The sequence below is a fragment of the Hemicordylus capensis genome, chromosome 3 (assembly GCF_027244095.1).
Source record: "Hemicordylus capensis ecotype Gifberg chromosome 3, rHemCap1.1.pri, whole genome shotgun sequence".
In the NCBI taxonomy this organism is placed as follows: Eukaryota; Metazoa; Chordata; class Lepidosauria; order Squamata; family Cordylidae; genus Hemicordylus; species Hemicordylus capensis.
In genome coordinates, this window is record NC_069659.1 from 92,651,768 (window position 1) to 92,672,469 (window position 20,702).

A 20,702-nucleotide genomic window follows, 5' to 3' on the forward strand; every position below is an offset into this window, starting at 1 on the left:
GTTCTGAGTTTCAACTCTGCCAGATACCTAAACCAGATAATCATGCCAAAATGCCGCAAAGCTCTGACACAGGCGTGGTGCAATGCCTTGCAATCAGCAGTCCTGGAAGGGAGATATCAAAAAATCTCCTACAAAGAACATATTTGTCTCTGCAAATCGGGTGATATTGAAACAACGGCTCATGTGCTCCTCCACTGCCAATTTTACCAAGATATACAGTGTATATATATAACTCCTTTTATTAATTGCCATCCAGGTTGTACAGACTCTTTTTATCTTGATTACCTTTTAAATGACCAGAATGACTTGAGATCCTATAATGTGGCTACGTTCAGTTTGATAGCCAGTAAAATCTGCCAAGAGTTCATTAAGAATCACTGTTAACTGATCTGTATGCTTAAGTATGTGCTTAACCTCTGTATTATAAATCTGTAGGTTATATAGGTTTTTGATGGACTTCTGTTTGTAAACTGTGCTGGTCTGTGATCATATTAAAGGAATTGAATTGATTAACTACTTTATAATGCAGCCACATTTGGAATACTGCGGACAATTCTTGTTGCCCACCTGATAAAGTATATCATGGAGTTGAAAAGGGCACATAAAAGGGTAACAAATGTGTTTATGGGGTTGGAGTTCCTTTCCTGTAAGTGAAAAGTGAAAATGATTGAGGCATTTCATGGTCAAATTAAGGGATGATTCTTATAATCAGAGTGAGTTGAAGAGGGGATCTGGGATCGTCAAACCACATAATCCCACAGAATGTATAGTGAGAACTCAGAGTTCTCTGTAGAAAACCTGGCTCAAACCTGGATCAAAAATCTAGAATCTTATTACTGATCCAGGCTTGATTTGTTTCCTGTGGTAGAGAATTCCTGGTAAAACTCCGGGTTCTCATAACATGTGCTGCGGGAGCACGTGTGGCTCAGGGATCCCAGATGTCCACTTCAACTCTATTCACATTGTCCACTTCAACTCACATTGTTGTGACAGCCAGTCCTAATGTTAACCACATCATTATCTTCTGCTTCTGTGTTATTTATTTGTGTGTTTGTTGCATTTATATACCGATTTTATACTACATAAAATCTCAGAGGTGGTTTACAATCCAAATAACAACCAAAACCTAAAAATCATATAAACAGATTAAAATTACCATAAATAAATTTTAATTTTATAGAACAACCATAGTAGGGGGTGATCTAGACTGGAGTAATGGTGTAGGTGGAAGGGTCCTTCAGTCATTTACTCCTGCTGAAAGTTATTTCCTTGAAGCACCCCCTTTGCTTCAACGGCACCTTCATGGGGAAATAGCTGCTTGGGGAAGGACTGATTTTTTTTTTTAATGGGACAAGAGTTCAGAGCAAAAGAGTAATGTCACCCTCAATTAGCACTGTGGTCCCAATCATGATCAGTTTCTCCCCCATGTCTGCAAAACATTCAGGCAGGAAATGATTATGTGTTTAGTGACTTCTCTACCTTTAGCACAAACAAACAAATAAGGGTCAAACTAGATGTGCAATCTTGGGCTAAAGAGATTTGGAGTAAATTAGAAGAGTATATTGTCAACCTAATGTTATCTTTTCTGAAAGCTTCTGTTGTTATAGGGGGAAATCTCATTGCTAAAATAAGCCCAAATGATGTGGCCCTATACACACATTTTCACAGTTCTCCTCCTGAAAGTGATGGGGTTAATTTCCTTCTAATATGACAGTCCAAAGATAAGAACTGTAATTATGTGAGGCTTTTTCTTGCACAAATAATCAATAGATTTGGCCTTTTTTATTGTGAATGGAGAGGTTGATAGAGATAGAAACAGGGAATATACATTCTGGTCGGGCTCAGGTGCTGGTGTCATCAATTGCATTATTGTTTCTCGTAATCTGCTCAATTTAATAGTTCAGCAAACAGTAGGATGTCATCCTGACAGCAACCATCTCCCTATAATTGTGTTTTTAAAGGCTATGAAACAGAATATACATAAGGATGGTGAATTTTAGCCAGCCATTTTGGCTGACATTAGGCCCACTTGAATCAGATGGTCTGCAAGACATCTTGACAAAGCAATTTTGGAACTCCATAATTTGGAGATTTTTCTTCAGCTCCACTCCTCTATAATAATAACAACAGATACACCTGATTTGGTCCTAGAGCTGTTTCAAAAGCTGATCCAGTCTTTGCAGGATCCTTTGTCAAGCCAAAGCTCAGTTAGAACACAAACTTACATTTCCAAATCTAAACTTTGGTTTGACTAGGATTGTATTTCTGCCAAGATCTCTCTGATAGCAAATGGAAAACTATACAGAGCCAACAATATGTCAATATTTCTACACACATTATACCTCCAGAAAAATACAAAGCATTACTAAGGAAGAAAAAGATGCTTGCACAGAGAGATACTTGGCAGCCACGAATCCATGCCTCTAGGACTAATGATTCAGCCACTATTTGGCATATAACAGTGGGCTGTCTTCATGGCAGAGTGCCCAGATCGGCTTGCCATATTTCAGCCAATACCTGGGAAGTGTATTTCCGCTCTATTTGTGCAGTTGAATCCAGCTATTCTTGCCATTTAAAATTAATATAGAACCTTTACCAGATTGGCCTCCAATTACCACTTCTGAGATAGTTAAACTAGCAGCCAATCTGAAAGCTGGAAAAGCTCCAGGAGATATAATCCTCCGGAACAGATTAAAGCTAATATAGAGTGGTGGCTACATATCTTGCAATTCTTTTTACTATTATTGATTGAACAGCGTGTGTTCATAAGGACTGGGGCCAAACCATCACCATCCCCATTTTTATAAAGTGGAAGAAATTCTACCCAGCCAACTATCATCCAATCAATTTGCTGAGTATTATCAGCAAGCTATATGCAAGACATCTGTATTGAGAATTACTGGATTGGACTGACCAAGAAAACATCCTGGCAGAGTAACTGGTTGGTTTTAGGACAAACTAGGCAACCTTGGACCAGGGCTTAATTTTACACCATGTAGTGGAAAAATTTATTGTCAATCCCAAAGGAATTCTTTATGCATCTTTTACAGATTTTAAATGTACTTTTGATCTTATCCCAAGGGATAGACTTTTGAGAATGTTTGAGTCATCTTCTATAGACTAGTGATTTTTATTGCTTATTCGTAACCTTTACAATAATACTTACCTTCGGGGGAGATGCAATCATCAAGGCCAACTGTCTGATTCAGTACCAACCCTGAAGGGTGTAAAACAAGGGTGTATACTAGATCCTCTACTGTTTAATTTTTAACTCATTGGTTATATTAACTTTCACCAGTCTGTTTTCACACACACACCCAAGCTAGCTAATAAACCCTCTCTGTACTTTTATATGTGGATGATACAGTAATGCTATCTCAGACACCAATTGGACTGAGGAGAATTTTATGGGCTTTTGCCACCTGTTGTAATTATGAATTATTACCAAAAGACAAAAGTAATGATCTTTGCTAAGAGATCAGTTAAGCATAGGTGGCAAATAAATGGAAACAACATTGAGCAGGTACTAATGTGCTATAAGTACTGTATATGCTGGTTGTTTTCCACATATCAGGCTCCTGGAAGTTGCAAATTAAAAGGCAAGCGCCCAGAGGAGTATTACTGCATCCTCAGATTCTTCCGTACTAGTAAAGGACACCATATTCCCTCAGCTGTTAAAGTGTTTGAGGCAAAAGCAGTAGCATAATTACTATTTGGTACCCAACTGTGTGCCTACCATAACTATTGGTAGGCCTATTGGAGGTTACCCAATGGAGGTTGTTCAATCCAAATTCCTCAGAGCTATCTTTTCAGTTTCAGCTTTGCGTTTGGAGTCGGATCTAATGACCGTTGAGGCTTGGGCCTGGCTTTACCTTTTCAATTTTTGGCTTAAGCTAATATTATTTCCAGGTGGCCTGGCTCCTTTAACTCTGGTGACTTCCAAACTGTTTGGAGGATGTCCTTGGTAGAAAAATGTTTGCCATATGAGGGAGGGTGACTCGGGGGGGGTGCCTTTAAAAAGTGATTACCAGCAGTACCATGGGCACCTGCAAGCTGCTGCAAGCAGTAGTGCCCTTCCTGGCATCCTGTGTAGTGGCTGTCATGGCTCCGGCACTCACCTGGCCTTGGCACGTGTGTGGAGGCCATTTGCATGGTCAGCATGGTGTTGCTAACCAAGCAAATGGCCTCCACACATGTCCAGAGGCCAGGTGAGTGTCAGAGCCGTGACAGCTGCCAACTGGGATGCCAGGCAGGACACTGCTGCTTGCAGCAGCTTGCAGGTGCCTGCGATACTACCAGTAATCACTTTTTAATGTTGCCTCTTGCTGCCCCCCCCCACCCACTGGCATTGGGTTTACCCCATTTTTTAATACCGTTTGAGGCTATTCTCACAATGGGGGGAAACCGGGCTAAAGGAGCCCAGCCTGGTTTTTCCTCATTGTGAGAACCACCAGGCTCACGGGTGACCCGGTGGTTCTCTGGTGGCTAGCCCACCAAAGTAGCCCTCCCTTTAAATGAGGTTAGTGGAGTGAGTGCTTTGCTACCCCCATTTTGGCGATAGTTGCTGCAGAACAGCTCCATGCTGACTCATGAGGAGACCCATGCCGGAAGGCAGAAACAAGTCTCCCGGTTTCAGGGGTCTCCCCAGAATGCCCCGCACAATCACGCAAGGCATCCTGGGACTTCCAGGGCCCAGGCGGACCCCGATCCCCACAGCCCCTACTAGCTCCGTGACAGAGCTGGTAGTCGTGTGGGCAGCCGATCTGGACACCCAGGCCTCAGCGGGTGATCGTCTGCAGGGAGAGCAGGCTAAGCCTGCTCTCCCCACCAAAGCCTCCCAGGATCTACATACCGCTTGTGTATAGAGCCTCTTTGAATACTACTGTTTGGCTCTGCCCTCCTTGGTCGGCTACTAGCCTGGCATGCCAAACATTTTTGCAAGCATCTCTACCTATGATGATGGTATAACATTCCTGTAAAACCAGAGTAATATATTCTGTGCCATAACATGAATGCAAGTAGGAAAACCACAAACTACCATAATTCCAGTTGGTTTAGCTAGTATTCTCCTCCCTCAACTTCCAGTGAGGTTACAAGGCATGATGCCAACAATTTCAGCAAACAGCCCAGTATTTTCATCATCTTAGCACGTGTCAGTGTGACACATATCATGTATGCAGCATTATACAATGTTTATTCCGAAGTAATCCCTATTATATTCAATGGGTCTTGCTCCCTAGTAAGTATATTTGAGATTACAGTTGAAGGCTAAAGTAAAAAAAGGGATCTTAATACTATAAAATGACTGCATTACTTTATAAAATGTTTCTATACAAAATTCACTGAAACTGTTTTAGCCTATGAGATTTGTAAAGGTAAAGTGTGCCGTCAAGTCAATTTCAACTCCTGGCACCCACAGAGCCCTGTGGTTTACTTTGGTAGAATACAGGAGGGGTTTACCATTGCCTCTTCCCGCAAAGTATGAGATGATACCTTTCAGCATCTTCCTATATCGCTGCTGCCCGATATAGGTGTTTCCCATAGTCTGGTAAACATACCAGACTATTTGAATTTGAACCGGCAACCTCTGGCTTGATCATCAAGTCAATTCCCCGCTGCGCCATTAGGTGGCTTATGAGATTTGTAGCTAACCCCAGTCATACGGTTTGGCTCTCTCTTGATGCATATAATAGAAGTAGTCACTGCTGTAGAACACTGGGGGACAGGAATACCCATGCCCTTACCAGTAACTGGGGCAATCCTTTCATGAGGCAAGGTGAGGAGGTCGCATCACACAGCAGACTTCTGGGGCAGCAGCAAGAGGCTCTCCCACTGACATTGGAGCAGTTCTTCAGGACTGATCTGGCTCTTGCAAGCTTTACAGAGAGCACTTCTCCACACACTCTTGGCAAAGCTTCCAAGAAGTACAAGGAGAGAAAAGGAGGCTGCTGACAACCTCCCCTCCTCTCCACCCACCCGCCCCCATCTCTTTCAAAGTTAGTGAGGGGCTAGCCCACACCAGGGGTATGGGACAAGGCAGCATTTGACATCTCACCTTGGATGCTGCAATGCCTTGAGATGCCCCTGCTATTAACCACGGAGAGGCAATATTCTGTACTGACTGAGGCACCCTCTTCCTCCACGAAAGAAGAGGGTGTCTCAATCAGTACAGAATATGCATGTTCAGGGGTGTGGCAAGGTTGGCGTGGGGCCTGGAATGAAAGGTGAAGATGGGCCCCTGCCTGCTTCCTTCTTCTTCAGAGAGGTGTGAGGGGGAGCGCAAAGAGCTCACCATTCCATCAAGAGAGAGCCAAACCGTATGACTGGGGTTAGCTACAAATCTCATAAGCCACCTAATGGTGCAGTGGGGAATTGACTTGATGATCAAGCCAGAGGTTGCCGGTTCAAATTCCTGCTGGTATGTTTGTGAGAAGAGAATTGTGAGAAGAGTTCCTGAGCTTTGCAGCTAGCAAGAAAGAAGCAGGTTGGACTATGTGTGCTGCTTCTTTTATTCCATGATATAATGTTGTTACGACTGGCAAGTTGTCCCTATGTTGGCGGATCACTTGTTAATGGAACAGAATGGACAGCTGAGGTTTCCTTAGGAACATAGGAAGCTGTCTTATACTGGGTCAGCAGTGGGTCTCCAAGGTTTCTGGCAGGAGTCTTTCCCAGCCCTACCTGGAGATGGCGGGGGGGACCTTCTGCATGCAAAGCAGATGTTCTACCACTGAGCTGCAGACCTAATACATTCATTCATGAACAAATGCTTATAGAGAGAAAGTTCATCTTGCTGCCTAAGCTGTAAGTTTTTATTTTGCTGAGTCATTCTGTGAACTTTCTTTGGTTATTAGGTAGAGCCTATCAGATTCAGCATTGCGGAGTCCCTAATAGATACAATCAGCTCCAGCACAAATGATGTCAATATCTCACTTAATCCAGTCTGTACGTTACTAATAAAACCACCTAATCTGAATCACGGCTTTGTGCTGACATGACAGCAACTTGGGTGATGCAACAATGACTCAGTGTTGTGGTCCCCACTTACTTTAAAAAGCACTTGTCCCAATTTGTAAGTTTAAGGGTGATGAGGTATTGGGGGAACTTGCTCAGCGGATATCTGCATGGTTCCTCTTTATGAGGGGTCAGGGAGTGTACTGTGGGAAACCTTGCAAAACACAGAAGAGAATGACCACAGAGCACTGCAAGAAGACTGAAAGATGCACTACATGACATGAGGACAAAGAGACAAAACAGAATAAGGATGCATCTGGACACAATTCTAATTGTGTAAGGAGAATTGTCTAATTGTCTAAGGAGAAAGTCCTGATTGCATAGACATCCCCCCCCCCCGACATATAATTCTTTGTGGAAAGGGTTCCCTGGAGGAAAGTTTGAAAGACACTGGATTAGAGGTCAACTAGTCCATCCTAAGGTTCACAGAAGGCAAATTTTGCAATCAGCTGTTTCCAGCAGACCTAAGGATTCATTGTCTGAACTCTGACTCAAAATATTGTACCCCACAAAGAACATTTGTCTGAGTACTTTTATTGTAATGCATTTTTTTATCCCCTCTGGCCGAACTCAAAGAATGCAGCTTTCAGTGTTTGATTTGAGTTTAACAATCCGCAGAACCATAACTGATCTGATGTATTGGGGGAGAGCCAGCACTTTACACACACAGTTGAACACATATTGGATTCAGTGATGTCTTCATCAATAAGGTACATTTGATAGCTCTGTGCTGTTTTCATTCTGGGAGAGGAGGGAGGGCTAGGAGAAAGAAAGCCCATATATACTTCAGAAATGATTTTGCTTGTAAAGGCTTGTTTCTGTTCTCTGTGCCCTTGCAGCTTCCAGCAAGTTAAGAACTGGTTGAATGTTCAAGGACACATTAATGTTCAGGCAGGACTGAGCTTGCTTTGCTACATGATATTTGTTTAACTCAAAAGCAGCCTTTTTATTAAAATGGCTTTTGGACAATCTAAAGGATCATTCATAGAGGTCATTCACACAATCAAAAACTGTGCTCTACCCTGTATGTGTGTGTTGCCAATTTCCAGTTGTGTGGAAGCAAAGTAAGAGGAAAACCTGGGTAGGAGTGATTGTGTGGAAGCAAGGTAGGAGGAAAGCTATCCAGGTTTTCCTCCTACCTTGCTAGCCACACAACCAAAAATTGGGAGCACACCAGCTCCCAAACCCAGGTAGAACCCAGTTTTTGTTTGTGTGACTGACCTCACAGTATAAACCAGCCCCAGGATGTTTATTGATAAGGCTCTACAGAACACTTAGCAACTGTACTGGTCTGTTTGAATTGGAAGTTTAGGTTTCTTAGTTTACTGTTGGGTGTGTGGCGGGGGGATAGCTTCACTCAGCATTGTTGTGAGTTGCTCAGGTTCCTCATATAGGACTGCAGTGGGCTTCCATTACTTTGACCCCTGATGACCACACTGAGAGGGTCCAGCTGAACATTCCATGCAAACATGTGTATTGAAATGCAAATGGCCATGCTTGCTATAGAAAAGGGGGTGACTTGGCATGGAAAAGTGTGCTTGTATGCACTTGAATCTTCCTTGCTCACCATTTTTGAGCTGCAGCTTCTCCCTTCTGTGGCTTCCCTGCTTCCCGCCCCTTGCTGGACTTCCATATATGTGTTTGCAAGGGTAAACATGCATCTGGAACTTGAGAGAGAAAGTCAGTGGAAAGTGGGGAGGCAGAGAAAATGTTAACCACCCTCTAGCTACCTGCTTCTCTGATCCAAGCCACTTCCTCCTAAAATGGATTTTCTGTAATATAAGCCACAAGAGTTTTGTCACATGTGCTAAGCTTTAGTTAGGCCTCCGTGGTGAAAATATCCTTTAAAGGAGCCAAATCTTTTTATTAATATTACACTGAAAGACATTAGATATCTGGACTGGGACAGCAGTCTGAACTGTGACTGTGGTCTCTCCCAGTCTTCCTTCTGGCTGCTCATCTGTTGTTATTCTTTCTAATTGCAATAACATTGAGCACCTGGGCCAACTGCCTCATAGGGTACGTAAGAGTCACCTGGTGGGTCGTCCCCCCCAACTTCTGGCCCTTAGGAACATAGGAAGCTGCCATATACTGAGTCAGACCATTGGTCTATCTAGCTCAGTAGTGTCTTCACAGACTGGCAGCAGCTTCTCCAAGGTTGCAGGCAGGAATCTCTCTCAGCCCTATCTTGGAAAAACCTACATTGGGCCCCTCAGAGTTAAGCAACCATAGACCTATCTCTAATCTCCCATGGTTGGACAAGGTGATTGAGAGGGTGGTGGCCTCTCAGCCCCAGGCAGTCCTGGAGGAAACAGATTATCTAGACCCATTTCAGATTAGTTTTAGAGAGGGCTATGGGGTTGAGACTGCCTTGGTCGGCCTGATGGATGATCTCCAGTTAGGTACTGGCAGAGGGAGTGTGACTCTGCTGATCCTTTTGGATCCCTTGGCAGCTTTCGATACCATCGACCATGGTGTCCGTCTGGGTCACCTGAGGGAGTTGGAATTAGGTGGCACTTTTTTACAGTGGTTCTATTCCTGTCTCTTGGCTAGATTCCAGATGGTGTTTCTTAGAGATTGTAGCTCTTGCAAAGCAAGAGTTTCTGAGCCGGGTTTCACGATCAGTGAGACCCGGTTTAGAACGGTGAGTGGGGAGGGAGCCCTAGGCGGCCGGATCGGCTGCCCACACAATTGCTGGCTCCATGATGGAGCCGGCAGGGGCTGGGGAGCTTGGGGGCCACATGGCCCCTGGAAGCTCCAGTATGCCCTTCGCGGGTGCGCAAGGCATACTGGAGAGGACTCCGGAGCCGGAGGGCCGCTTTTTGCCTCCCCTTCAGGGGTCTACTTGTGAGTAGCCATGCCGCACTACTCACGGCGTGTGAGTAGCAAACCCGGGCTTCGGGGAGGGCTACTAAAGCGGGCTAGCTGCTCTTAAGCTACCGGGCTCGCCTGCAAGCCCGGTGGTTTACACGGTCAGGCAAAATCGGACTAGGCTCCACACATTTTGCCTGATTGTGAGAATAGCCCCACTATATGGAGTTCCACAAGGCTTCATGCTGTCTCCAATACTCTTTAACATCTACATGAAACTGCTGGGAAAGATCATCAGAAGATTTGATGCAGGGTGTTATCAATTTGCTGATGACACCCAAATCTATTTCTCGCTATCAACTTCATCAGGAAATAGCATAACTTTCCTAAATGTCTGTTTGGAGGCAATAATGGGCTGGATGGGGGATAACAAACTGAAGTTGAATCCAGTTGAAGCCGGCATGTCTGGTGGCAACTCAGGGCCAGGCCTTCTCTGTGGATGCCCCAGGGTTTTGGAATACACTCCTTGTCAAAATAAGAGCTTCTCCATATCTGATTGCTTTTTAAAATACCCTTTTAGAAAATTCTGTGAATTTTTAAAAATTGTTTTTATTCTGTGAAAGTGTTTTAATTGTGCTTATTTTATTTTTATATTGTGATTTGGATTATATACACTATGAGGCTATTCCCACGATCAACCGAAAATGGGCTAGGGGAGCCTAACCTGATTTCAGATGATCGTGGGAGCCACAGGCTTGCAGCCAAGCCTGGTTGCCTCCCAGCGGTTAACCCGCCTAAGTACCCCTCCCCTTAAACCGGGTTTGTGGAGCGAGTGCTGTGCAAACCCAGTTCTTCTGATCTTGATTAGCCATGGCGCGACTCCATGCCATGGCTACTCATGAGTAGACCCCCGGAGGGGAGGTGAAAAGCTGCCTCTCTGCTCCAGGGGTCTCTCCAGTATGCCCTGCTCATGCGGCCCCTGGACTCCCCAGCCCCCACTGGCTCCGTCAAAGCGCTGGCAATCGTGTGCAGGGAGAGCGGGCTTAGTCCGCTCTCCCTACTTCCCTTCCCAAACCGGGTCTCACTGATTGTGAGACCCGGCTCTGTGTGTGTGTGTGTGTGTGTGTGTGTGTGTGTGTGTGTGTATTATTCATTCATTCATTCATTCATTCGATTTATGTACCACCCTTCCATAATGGTTCAGGGTGGTTTACAATAGGATAAAAACAATTAAAACCAGTTAACAATTAAAATCAAAACAGAATAAAACCAATTAAACATTCAAACAGCTAAAAACCCTGGAAAACTAGAGCAACCATTTAAAACAATGTAAAACAGTTTTAAAACCCTGGAAGGCCAGGCCAAACAGATAGAGATCATTCACACAATCGAAAACTGTGTTCTACCTGGGTTTGGGAACTGTGTGTACTCCCAATTTTTGATTGTGTGGAAGCAAGGTTAGAGGAAAACCTGGGTAGAAGTGATTGTGTGGAAGTAAGGTTGGAGAAAAAGCTACCCAGGTTTTCCTCTAACCTTGCTTCCACACAATCAAAAATTGGGAGTACACACAGTTTCCAAACCCAGGTAGAATACAGTTTTAGATTGTGTGAATGACCTCATAGTTTTAAAGGGCTCTCCTGTGTGTATATGTGTACACACACACGTGTGTGTGTGTGTGTGTGTGTGTGTGTGTGTGTATAAAATCAACCATGTGTTATAGAAATATGATAAAATAACTAAATATAAGCCATAGCCTTTGCTTCTTTGCTGGAGCAGACAGAGATAACAAGACTCAGTTTAATTTGCAAAATGATGCTGAAATTAAATTGGTCATCCTTGAACATTGGCTTGATAAGGAGGATTATGAAGCAAGGCCTTTTAGTAGGATTGAACAGACCACACTGATTTTCCAAACCCAATGGAAAGCAACGTCTACAGCATCAGGCATATTATCTGACCAGTGCAGGATTTGCTGCTTTGCTTTGATCTCTTCATCAGCACTGCATCTACTTTAACCTGACCTTCTACTTGAATCTAGATCAGCCACAGCAGCCGGTCAACTACACCTTGCGTGGACTCCTCCCAGGTTGCCCTAAATGGAGAATGGAAGACATATTAACAAAAAAATGAGGCCAAGCCTTCTATGTGCAGTTATTACTGGAAGCTCGATTATTATACATGATAATACAGTAAGCAAAGTAGGCCGACTACTCGCCAGCAGGGCAGCTCAAGGGACAGAATGATGTAAGGAAAGCACAGACGAGATAACATCAGGAGTAACACATTCCAAACAGCAGCAATTATAGCAGTGATTACTAGCATGCATACCGCCTCACTCAGGGTGTGTCAACTTTTGAGAAGCCAACCCTCTATTTTTTAATTGAATAAAGCTGTCCTTTAAATTAAAAAAGTAGATCTGAGCTGACCTAGAACATAAGATTTTGACGAGTGGATCGCCTTGCCTTTGAACAGAAATCAGGGAATCTACAAACAGTTGCCTGCCATGTTACATGTTTCTTGACATAAATGGGGACTCTGCCTAATACATATGCTGCTTGTGTATGACAATTACCTCATTCTTGCCACATGTCTCTAATTTATTACAGAATCAGGAATGAAGAAAATAACATGAGGGCAGGACTGACTCCAGGTTTGAAGGGGCCCTCAGCAGGATGACTTCTAGTGGGCCCTGCCCCATTTACTATGGCATCAGGTGCAGGTTTCTTTCATTCTCATTGGGCCAGCAACAGCCGTGTCTGCCCACCATATTTTTCCTCCATGGTGCCCCATGTAATGTCACAACATTATGGGCATTGTGAGGAAAAACATGGCAGGCAATAGCCACTGCTGAGTTTACTATCATTGCTGCTGCTGCTGGCCTGCCAAGAATGAAAGAAGCCCATGTCACCATCATGATAACGAGAGATAGGCCCACTCAGTCAGCAGCCACTGTAGCTGACTAGGCCTAATCTTCCCAAGGGGGCAGGGCAGGCACTAACAGTGGATCTCACCAGCATCCTCGATCCTCAGTAGTTGCCCAAGGATGCACCAGCCCTAATGAAGAACATAAAGTCAGTACTTAGGCAGAGCTCCCCTTTGATCCAAACATCACTTACACCAATTAGCCCTTATGTTCCATGTTTTAGTATGCCACAGGAGGAGTGATGATAAAAGAAAATGAGGCGGGTCTCATGATCGGTGAGACCTGCCTCCAGAGGGTTTCCAGAGGGTTTGTGGGGAGAGCAGGCTAAGCCCGCTCTCATCGCAGATGATCATTAGCCCTCCCCAGGTGGCTGGATCTTGGGGCTTGGGAGTTCGGGGGGCACGCAGCCCCCAGGAATTCCAGCATGTTTCGCACAAGCTGCTTTTTAGCCTCCCGGTGGGGGGTATCCTTGTGAGTTGCCGCAGCGTGGAGCACTCGCTCCGCTAACCTGGGCTAAGCGGAGGGCATCCTAAGCAGGTAACCCGCTGTGAGGCAACTGGGCTCACCTGCGAGCCCGGTGTTCCTCATGGTCTGCTGAAATCGGGCTAGGCTCCCATCTCTAGCCCAATTTTAGCTGATTGTGAAAATAGCCTCAGTATATTGCTGAGTATTGGGTAACCTCTGTGAGGATGATAGGCCAGGAAAAGCAGAGCATCCAGCTTCCTTCTCAGGTTACAGTCACAGTAGTACAAGAATAACATCATAAGCTCCAATCCACACCATGTGGGAGAAGGCCACACCATTCATTAATTATATTTATGTTCTGTCTTTCTTCCATCATACTACTCAAGATGGCATAGATGGGCTTTTCAGGCACTCACCCATTCAGGCACAAACCAAAGCTAGACCCGTTTAGCTTCAGCAAGGTGGCTGTATCATGTGCCTTCAGACCATGCCCTGGGACCTATGGCTCTTCCCCCTAAACAGTGGCCATGAAGAGTGATTCTGGTATTGGGGCAGTGAATCACACCATGGGCTACTTCCATATGGCCCCAGGCTTCTGAGCAGGGTGGCTTGATAAATCACCAGTTTAAAAAAGACTAATTTAAATAATAGATTGAAATCACTTTTCCAAACAGTGTAAACTACCCTGAGCCATGTTAGGTAGGGCTGTATATAAACTAAACAAACAAGCATTGGTTACAATGCTTGTTACACAACAATGATTGTTTTGGAACTAAATAGGGCTTTTATACAACCGGAAGAATAATCCCAGGTCTTTTGCACTGCATAATTATCTTCCTAGAAACAAAGTATTTGAAAAATTATCACATATATGACCAGCTCTGTACAAAAAAAACATAAAGGTGTTGGGAGTGTGTGGGGTGGACACTGCTTTCCCCATCCATTCATGCTTCCCAGTCAACATAATTGCTTGATAACTGAATACTTAGCTACAGTCAAAATAGGTTTTGCTTTGTCAGGCATAATTTCACCATTTGTTACTTGTCCACAGAGTTTCCCAAGAATATAAATTGGAAACATCCTGAGCATTTTAAAAAAAATCGATAAAGCTTGGTAGGCAGTAAAAGTTAACTCATTCTTTTAGAAAATATGAATAGAAAGAAGGGAGGGAAGAAAGAAAGAAACTCGCCACAATGGCAGAAGGCTAATTCCTTTCATCTTGGCAGGGCTGAGTCCTCTTATGTGGGTGCAGCTGCCTTGGCAGTTTGCCCAGCAGCGTAGGTGTTGTTCTCTGAACAAAAGTTCAGGGCTGCCAGATGAGCCATATCACCTACATAGAGAACTTTGTCCTTTAAGCTTCCAAATGATTTGCTTCAGTACAACCAACAGAAATGTGCTGTTAGCCTCCTGGCAATCCTTATGGCGGGAGGAGGGAAATACAGACACATAGACACAAAGGCTTCCGTTTCATTTTCTCTTCAAAGCAGGTGATGATTATTGCATCCAAGGCTGTTCACTGCCATTGACAAGACAACACCTTGGTACATTAAAAACCACCCAACCACTGTTCTTGTTGAGAAAGCTGCGTGAGGTGGTGGAACTAGAAATGTGCATGACCATGAAGACACCACATATGTTGGGGGCAACTAGAGTCTACTAGTGCAAATAATGCAATATTCTTGTAGTGCCAAAGTGCTAGTACAGAACATAGTGCAGAACACAGACCCTGTAGAGAAGAGTTTTAGAAAACAAGAAATATGATGGCTCCCATGAGTCAGCTACAGAATAAGGCTTCAGCATGATGGCAGGTAACAGGCAAATGACTCACCATCTGCAGTCATTTGATTGATTGATTGACTGCCCTTCCAAAAGTGGCTCAGGGCAGTTTACATTAAAATAAATTTTAAAATCCCATTAAAATCAGTTAACAATTAAAATCAAAAACAAAAGCAGATTAAAATTACAATTAAAACTAGATAACATTAAAATGAAATATCATTAAAAGCCAGGCTAAAAATATGGATCTTTAAGGCTCTCCTGAAGGCCTCCAAGGAAGACAACCTTTATGTCCATGGGGAGCAGGTTTCACAGCCATATGGCATATCTCCAATGAAGTGGAGAATGTCCATGCTGATCCAGGACCATAATGTGCAGTTGACCTGGAAGTATTATTCAGCAGCTTCCAGATGATCGTGCCATATGAAGTTAGTCCTTCCAAAGCTGGGAAACCTCCAAGCCCCCACCCACCACAAGCTTCCTGGTTAAACACATAATTGAGATTGGGAAATTAAACCTCCTCTGTCAATGCAGAAAATAGCCCTATTTCTTCCAAGCCCAAAGGCATGCCAAACAAGATCATGTTGTGCCCTCCACATGATGTCAGGAAGTTGAGTGCTTCTTGTCTCAGATTAAAATACCAATCAGAGAAGAATGAAGAGGCTGTAATATTTGCTCAGATTGGGACAGTGAGGCGGTTCCCATGATCAGTGGGAGCCGCCTGGAGAGGGTTAGCGGGGAAAGTGGGTTTAGCCCGCTCTCCCCGCAGATGACCAAGCAGTCTGCTCCGGGCGGCCGAATCAGCTGCCCACACGACTGCCGGCTCCATTACGGAGCTGGCGGGGGCTGAGGGGATCGGGGGCGGGACGGCCCCCGGAAGCTCCAGCATGCCCTGCGCAAGTGCGCAGAGTATGCTGGAGAGACACCGAGCCGGGAGGTTGCTTTTAAGCCTTCCCGTCGGGGTCACTCGTGAGTTGCCACGGCATGGAGGAGCCCGGATTAGTGGAACACTTGCTCCACTAACCTGGGCTTAGGGGAGGGTTATTTGAGCAGGTTAAACGCTTGGAGGCCACCGGGTTCGCCTGTGAGCCTGGTGGTTCTCACGGTCAGGCAAAATTGGGCTAGGCTCCCCTAGCTCGATTTCACCTGATTGTGAGAATAGCCTCAGTATCAGCTCCTGGGGTTTGTATTTCTGCAACAGGAAATGTACATTTCAGTGATAACATTACATGAGGCTGATTTATACCAAGTTGGATCACTCATTTACTTAGCTCAACAATGCCTACTTTGACTTGCAGTGGCTCTCAGGGTCCAGGCAGAGGACTTTCCCAGCCTTGCTGCTACCCAGGATCCCTGAAACTGAGGGTGCCAGCACTGGGAGGAGCCTTTCTACATGCAAAGCATGTGCTATTGATGTATGCCCACCAACATTTGAATTGGCCCTAACAATGTAAATTAGATAGACATGGGGCTGTATATGGCAGGGAAAGGAGGAGGAGGTTTTACATAGGAGTCATTTCTCCGCTGTGCCACCTAATGGTGCAGCAGGGAAATGACTTGCCTAGTGAGCAAGAGGTTGCTGGTTTGAATCCCCGCTGGTATGGGAAACACCTATATCGGGCAGCAGTGATATAGGAAAATTCTGAAAGGCATCATTTCACACTGTGCAGGAGGAGGCAATGGTAAACCCCTCCTGCATTCTACCGAAGAAAACCACATGGCTATGTGGTCACCAGAAACCGACACTGACTCGAGGGCATAACTTAACTTAAGGAAGGTTGGAGAAGATGAGACTGAATGGAAAGTGCTCAAAAGTGAAGTATGGGTCAATCAGCAAAGGTTCTTCAGAAGGGGAAGGTGCTGAAGGAGAAGAGGGGAGTTGCCATATTCATAGAGAGGGAAAGCTGACTGGATTAAGAGAGAGCAAGAGATTGTTCCAAGCCTGAAGAAAGCATGCCAGAAGGTACAGAGGAAGGAAGAGGAGAAGCAACATAGAGGGGATGGCAGATAGCAGATGAGCAAAACAGATATAATGAGAAGAAAAAGAAGGGGTGATTACTTATATTTAGGGGTAGAGAGTTGCAAAGTCTTTAAAAAAAGAATAGAGCCTTAAAATTAATTTAGAGGATTACCAGGAGGGAGCAATGTAGGGGATAAAGGATATGGAAGACAAATTAATCAATAACGAGTGGTCAGATACACACACACACACATACACACACACACACAACTGTAAGAATGCATATTGAGTGAATACTAGAAAAAGGAAAGGGACAGGCAATAGCCTTGTGGGATCCTGTGTGGAGTACAGAAGGAAAAAGAAGAATTAACAGGTTACCTCTGCAGAGACTGAAAGAGATGCTCCTACATGATCAAGTGTCATGTTGAATCAGCTACAGAAGTGCTTCTCATAGGTCACTGGATCATGACATTCTTTCTCACACCAACCCCCACCCTGGGGTCACTAACACGGGAGTGACCTACCTGCTTTGAGGAGCTCTACTTTTTCAGATGTTATTTATGTGCCCTTGTAAGAAAATCTGTATGATGAGATTCTAATGGCTATAGAAGATTCTTGGATATTATGAGACAAATCACTAGTTATCCAAAGATGTTTCTGTATTTGTGGATAGATAAAATACAAGATCAGCAAAGTGAGGTCACAGTTTTGCAGTCCCTAAAGTGAATGGCATTTGTTAAAAAAGATTACCTGCATTGAAAAGGCATTGCATAAGGGATGATCTGGAACTGATTTAAGTCATTCTTCTCACCTAATAAATGCTTTGTTGTGCTTCTGAGTAGCTACAGGCAAAATTGATTGTTTTTTCTGTCTACACAACACATAGTTAATCTACAGTGACATTTTACCTTTACACTGCCCTGTTTGTGCCTTAATCTGGCATGTGCATTTGTATAATAGTGCATAGCCCACTATGTAAGTGGAAACAGACTTCTGATTAGACAAGGTAGCTAATCAAAAATATGATTATTTAGGGCTTGGTTTGGCCTCATCTGTGATAGACTATCAAGTTGTTGCTTGTGTAAAAGACCAAGGATGTCTTTTTGGAGCCGGATCCAGCACAGAACACTGTTGTTATTGCTTTTCTCAACACTGTTGTTATTGTTGTTGTTGAAAAAAGGAACAAGAGCTTTTCTCCTTGAACCATGACTCCAGCTGTCCTTCATTATCCTTACATGGCAATGAACCTACTGATGGAAGATTGGAGATTATGTCACCATAGCACCAAAAGAATAATTCCCATTGCGTCAGAAATAATTGTGAGTACACAGACAGAGAAATGGAGTATTTCACCAGATGGAGTTGCAGAAAAGCACTTTTAGCTACACACACAGATGCTAGTTGAGTATTAGATGGAGTTTAAATAGCAGAGTACTCCTACCAGTAGCGATGGGTTAAATCATATTGCCAGAGAGAAAACACTGCATACTAAGGTGCTTCAAAATCAGAAAGTACAGAAATAAAGTTGGGGCTGTGGTTATGAATGCTTGCTGACTTACTCTTTGTGAGGCAGATCACTGGCTGGTAGTCCAAGAGGCCAGCTGATTTTTCTTAATGTGAGTTGATGTTTGAGAGATCACCCTGGAAGGGGAAATCAAAAGAATGTTGTAAGGTGGCATATGCCCATTTCCACTTGATAAGATGTGCTGATATGCAATGCGAACAAGAACAAAATATACAGTTTGGGACAGAGAGGCAGCTTCTCTGCGAGTCCAACAGAGCTTTTGAGAGAATGGCAAGGAGAAGCTGAGCAAGAGCTGAAGCACCTTAGTATGCAGAGTTTTCTCTCTGGCAATCTGATTTAACCCGTCACAGCAGCTTTATAGGAAGATGCTGAAAGGCATTACCTCATACTGTGCGGGAGATGGCAATGGTAATCCTCTCCTGTATTCTACCAAAGAAAACCACATGACTCTGTAGTTGCCAGGAGTTGACACCAAATCGATGGCACAACTTTACTTTACTTTACTGGTAGGAGTACTACTCTGCTATTTAAACTCCATCTAATACTCAGCTTGTATATTTGTAAATAAAGCAAACATTAAGGCTGTGCAAAATCAGCTCGGTAAAAATTGGACATGGAGTTTGGAGAGAATCCAAACCTGAACTTGCACAGCTCAGTTTGGGTTGATCTTCTCTGACCCCCTTTGTAAAACTTTGGAGCTTTTTGGAGCACCAAATGGTGGGAGAGTCTGCTCTTATTTTTAGAAAAGCTATCAGAGCTGGGTGGAAAAACCCATTTCCTGCTTTCTATCTACCTGCCTGCCCACCTGTGCATATCTCGTGGGTTAAAAAAAAGTTTTAGCCCACTTTTGATTCACAAGTAGCTAATTTTAATGAATTCCGGGTTTTCTCCTGCGGTTCTCTGATGTTGCATAACTTCCCCTTAGATTCTCTGATGTTACATCACTTCCCCTGTGACTCTAGGCTGCTTTTCTTCCAGCCTCACAGTGAGTATCTGCACTTACTTTTAGAACTTTTAAAGAGGTTTATCCAATCCCGACCTCAATCCCAATCCAGACTCCTATCCCAATCCCAACCCTGAAATTCAGAAGGGTTAAACAGACCCCAAACTGCCATTTGCAGCATTGGATTGGATCAGAACTTTTTGCTTGAGGCCTACCAAATATTCCAAAGACACTGTGAGGTGCTTCACACAATCAGTGTGAAGTGCCTGAGAGGGTTCTGCGGGACGAGCAGCCGCTCGTAGCGGGGTGGCCAGATCGGCCTCCCACATAACTGCCAGATCTGTCATGGAGCTGAAAGGGGCGGTAGGGTTTGGGGGCTGTGTGGCCCCGGAAGTTCCAGGATGCCTCGCATGAGCACACAGGGCATCCTGGAGAGACCCCCAAGCCTGGGAGGCTGCTTGCAGCCCCCCAGCGGGGGTCTCCTTGTGTGTCTCCATGGCATGGAGCCACGCTGTGGCAGCACACAATCCAAAAACCTGGGTTAGCGGAGCGCTCACTCAGGGTGGGGCTAAGGGGAGGGCTACTTTGGTGGGCTATTTATTATTTTATTTTATTTTATTTTATTTTATTATTTATTTATTTAACATATTTTTATACCGGCCAAAACACTAGTTCTATGGGTGGTTTACAAGAAAATAAAAACAACCAATAAAAAGATTGAAACATTTCAACAATTAAAATTTTAAAAGTTAAAACTATTAAAACACAATTAAGACAATATCTAATTAAAAGCCTGGGTGAACAAATGTGTCTTGACTGCCCTTTTAAAAGTTGTAAGAGATGAGGAAGCTCTTATTTCAGCAGGAAGTGTGTTCCAAAGCCTCGGGGCAGCAATGGAGAAGGCCGATCCCCAAGAAGTCTCCAGACGAGCTGGTGGCAACTGCAGATGAACCTCTCCAGATGATCTCAATGGGCGGTGTGGTTCATAGCGAAGAAGACGTTCTCTTAAATACTCAGGGCCCAAGCTGTTTAGGGCTTTATAGATTATAACCAAAACCGTGTACTTTGCCTGGAAATTTATCAGCAGCCAGTGTAGATCTTTTAAGACAGGAGTGATATGGTCTCTCTGAGATGACCCAGAGACTAACCTGGGTGCCACATTCTGGACTAACTGTAGTTTCTGGACTATGAACAAATCCGACAGATTACAGCCCTACTTAGAGTGCATTGCAGTAGTCAAGTCTGGAGGTGACCAGATGTACTACTGTTCTGAGGTCATTTAACT

At 44.2% G+C, this 20,702-nt stretch overlaps 1 long non-coding RNA gene across 1 annotated transcript; it reads right to left on the reverse strand.

The window, feature by feature from the left end:
• Positions 1-17,518: 17,518 nt before the first annotated feature.
• LOC128352099 (uncharacterized) lies at positions 17,519-19,826 on the reverse strand. Its single transcript, XR_008320206.1, has 3 exons — positions 19,633-19,826; positions 18,509-18,590; positions 17,519-17,606 (listed from the first exon to the last, which is right to left on the reverse strand). It is a non-coding gene; the product is annotated as an uncharacterized LOC128352099 (long non-coding RNA).
• Between the last annotated feature and the right edge of the window lie 876 nt (positions 19,827-20,702).